The sequence below is a fragment of the Zeugodacus cucurbitae genome, chromosome 4, assembly GCF_028554725.1.
Source record: "Zeugodacus cucurbitae isolate PBARC_wt_2022May chromosome 4, idZeuCucr1.2, whole genome shotgun sequence".
Taxonomy (NCBI): Eukaryota; Metazoa; Arthropoda; class Insecta; order Diptera; family Tephritidae; genus Zeugodacus; species Zeugodacus cucurbitae.
Genome location: NC_071669.1, coordinates 33,264,459 through 33,268,791, shown reverse-complemented (window position 1 = coordinate 33,268,791; position 4,333 = coordinate 33,264,459).

The following is a 4,333-nucleotide window of genomic DNA, read 5'->3' as shown; positions in this document are numbered from 1 at the left end:
ATCTTCGGTTACATCGTCCTTCTCTTCCGACGTTCATCCTCGGGGTGAATGCCAGGACTCGGCGACGGAGTCTCTCTTCCACCACAAATTCAACCCCAAATTTGCGCTCCTTTATATGGCCGCTGTAGCAGATGTCACAAGTACACACCTTCTTCCGTCCTTGTCCTGTCCATGGCACTTCTTGGATGGCGATGATGTCAGCCTTTAGTTGTATGAGGGCATCAATCAGCTGGGCAGAGGCACCTTCCCAACTAAGGGTACGGACATTCCAGGTGCATGCCCTCAAATCGTGATCCTTAAAACGTTTTCAGGGGTCGTCATCAAAAGTAGGTTTTCTCATCCGAGGCTCTGTTCGGTCTTTTATTGGGGAGGTTTTTTAAGAGGTTGGTCCCAAACCCTACGCACAACCGCAGAAGCGGGCTTCGCCTTTTCACGTTAGCTCGCCTTCAAACAGATGTCTGTTGGCTACCCAGAGGATACGTGGTCTAAAACCGGAAGTCGTGAGCTTCTTGAGTCATATGTAAAATAATCGTTCCTGGCCACTCCCAAGCGAATGGCAATCAGAAACTTTCCTCAGTTACGTGAACTTCTGTAATTGACCCCGTCCCCCAGAAGATAGTTATGAGAAATTCCAAGGGAATGACTTCAACATTGGAATTGCACAACCCATAATGTCAATGATTCTGACAGAAGTGACCATAAATTGACATAAATAAAATAAACTTCTACAATTCCCAGGCGTAATAGGATGTGTGGACGTGTGATCTCACGAAACGGCTCAGTCAATAGGCCGCCTCGGTCGTGCGATTAGACGCCGTTAGACTATTTCCTGTGGGGCTACGACAAGTCCATGGTCTATGCTAACAAGCCAGCGACGATTGATGAAATTCGTACAAATAACGAACGTCAAATTGCAGCTGTACCGGCCGAACTATATCCACCGGTACACCCACAGACTTATACCTGACATCCATTCGTGGATAAATAGACAGCATGGGGACATTGATTTCCACTTGACCCAATTATTAAGTGGTCGTCGGTGCTTTAGAAGCTACTTATAAAAATTTCCTCATAACACTAGTACTTCTTTTTCACAGCCCACGAGTTTTATGTACAAGGGATAGGCTGAAAATTGCCCTAGGAGGTAGTTTAACGGTTACGAAAATTTGAATGCACTTATGTGCATGTCAATCCATGTTGGGGAAAATTCTAAATTTTTTACGATGGAGTGTACACATGTTTGTCGTGTATGGCCCTGTATGTACACAATTCGTGATTTGGAGAAGAAACAAAACGACGAAATCAGGTAAATTTTACATGAAAAAAAATATTTTAGTCAAATAATAGTTCTTCAATTGCACAGAGTGAGCATTCAAAGAGTACGGACGAGTTTAATGCGCTCCGTGAAAACTTTAAACAAATATTGGTCTACAACTTTGCTTCCGCCGTTTTTTTTGCAAATTCAACTCTTTTTTGTATAAAAACGGTTACAAAAATGTTATTCAAAATATTGACCGTCGCTAGTTACTACATTTGACCATCTCTCTGGCAGCATGCGTATTCCATGCAAATGTCGAGAATTCGGCCCAAAAAGTGACATTTTTTCAGTTGAGAATAAGTTTGGGATGCAAACAGATCTCTACAAATATTTTGTTGGGTTAATGTTGACACAAATGTCCAAGATCGATGTATGTGATTGGCGTTGCAACCGTTTTGCCGGTTATAGCCGAATCGACGATAGTGCGCCACCTCTCTCTCTCCTTCGCACTTCGGCGCCAGTTGGAGATCCCAAGTGTAACCAGGTCGCTCTCCACCTGGTCCCTCCAACGGAGTGGAGGCCTTCCCCTTCCTCGGCTTCCTCCAGCGGGTACTGCATCGAACACTTTCAGGGCTGGAGCGTTTTCGTCCATTCGGACAACATGACCTAGCCAGCGTAGCCGCTGTCTTTTTATTCGCTGAACTATGTCAATGTCGTCGTATAACTCGTACAGCTCATCGTTCCACCGTCTGCGGTATTCGCCGTTGCCAATGTTCTGAGGACCATTAATCTTGCTCAAAATTTTCCTCCCGAAAACTCCTAGTGTCGTCTCATCTGATGTTGACATCGTCCAAGCTTCTGCACCGTAAAGCAGGACGGGAATGATAAGCGACTTGTAGAGCTTAATTTTGGTTCGTCGAGAGAGGACTTTACTGTTCAATTGCTTACTCAGTCCAAAGTAGCACCTGTTGGCAAGAGTTATTCTGCGCTGGATTTCGAGGCTGAAATTGTTCGTGATGCTGGTTCCCAGGTGTACGAAATTATCTACGACCTCGAAGTTATGACTGTCAACAGTGACGTGGGAGCCAAGACGCGAATGCGCCGACTGTTTGCTTGATGACAGGAGATATTTCGTCTTGTCATCATTCACCCCCAGACCCATTCGCTTCGCCTCTTTATCCATGCGGGAAAAAGCAGAACAAACGGCGCGGTTGTTGCTTCCGATGATATCAATATCATCGGCGTACGCCAGGAGCTGTACACTCTTGTAGAAGATTGTACCTTCTCTATTTAGCTCTGCAGCTCTTATAATTTTTTCACCTTGTCTGTAACCTCGTTTGGTATCGAACGGCTCGGAGAGGTCCTTCCCAATCATGACGGAGCTTTTGGTGTTGCTCAACGTCAACTTACACAGCCGTATTAGTTTTGCGGGGATACCAAATTCAGACATCGCGGCATAAAGGCAACTCCTTTTAGTGCTGTCGAAAGCAGCTTTAAAATCGACAAAAAGGTGGTGTGTGTCGATCCTCTTTTCACGGGTCTCCTCCAAGATTTGGCGCATGGTGAATATCTGGTCCATGGTGGATTTTCCAGGTCTAAAGCCACACTGATAAGGTCCAATCAGTTTGTTGACGGTGGGCTTTAGTCTTTCACACAGTACGCTCGATAGAACCTTGTATGCGATATTTAGGAGGCTGATCCATCCCACGGTAATTGGCGCAGATTGTGGGATCTCCCTTTTTATGGATTGGGCAGAGCACACTGAGATTCCAATCGTCAGGCATGCTTTCTTCCGACCATATTCTGCAAAGAAGCTGATGCATGCACCTTATCAGATCTTCGCCGCCGTATTTGAATAGCTCAGCCGGTAATCTATCGGCCCCCGCTGCTTTGTTGTTCTTCAAGCGGGTAATTGCTATTCGGATTTCTTCATGGTCGGGTAATGGAACATCTGTTCCATCGTCATGGATTGTGGGATCGGGTTCGCCATCTCCTAGCGAAGCAACTTGTGTGCATGTCAATCCATGTTGGGGAAAATTCTAAATTTTTTACGATGGAGTGTACACATGTTTGTCGTGTATAGCTCTGTATGTATACAATTGGTGATTTGGAGAAGAAACGACGAAATAGGGCAAATTTTACATGAAAAAACAATATTTTTACAAATAATAGTTCTTCAATTGCACAGAGTGAGCATTCAAAGAGTACGGACGAGTTTAATGCGCTCCGTGAAAACTTTTATAAACAAATATTGGTCTACAACTTTGCTTCCACCGTTTTTTTTTTGCAAATTCAATTCTTTTTTGTATAAAAACGGTTACAAAAATTTTATTCAAAATATTGACCGTCGCTAGTTACTACTTTTGCCCATCTCTCTGGCTGCATGCGTATTCCGTGCAAATGTCGAGAATTCGGCTCAAAAAGTGACATTTTCAGTTCAGAATAAGTTTGGGATGCGAACAGACCTCTACAAATATTTTGTTGGGTTAATGTTGGCACAAATGTCCAAGATCGATATAAAACGATTTAATCGACCAGTGCTTGGCCCTAGAGACATCTATTTGAAAACGGCGGAAGCAAAGTTGTAGGGTTGTAGTTGTAGAAAAATAAACAACCAATAAATTGTGTAACCGAAAATTAAATCAAAACAGAAAATTTACCCAAAACAAATCAGTTTAAAATAACAATAAATAACAAACAACATATAAAAGTGAAACAAAACCATCAAATAAAAAATAAACATGAGCGCTGCGCAGTCTCAACAGCAAGGTCGTAGGCATTCTCTGAACGCCCACTTCAGCATTGTTGAAGTGCAGCTGCAAAATCTGCTCTCACAAATAAACAATCCAACGGCGAGAAAGATGAGTCGTCGAAGCGCTCAGCCGAGCAGCAGAAGGGATCAATAGAAGCAGAAAAAAACAGCAAGTGCGCAACAACAAATCAGCAGGCAACATCAAGCAAGTAGGTATCAGCAAACGAGCGGACGCCAAAGAAAACAAAATGCAAGGTGAGCATGTGCCAAAAAGAAAAGTATCTGTTCAGAGGGCATTAACGGCTACGTCAACCGCCACGCTT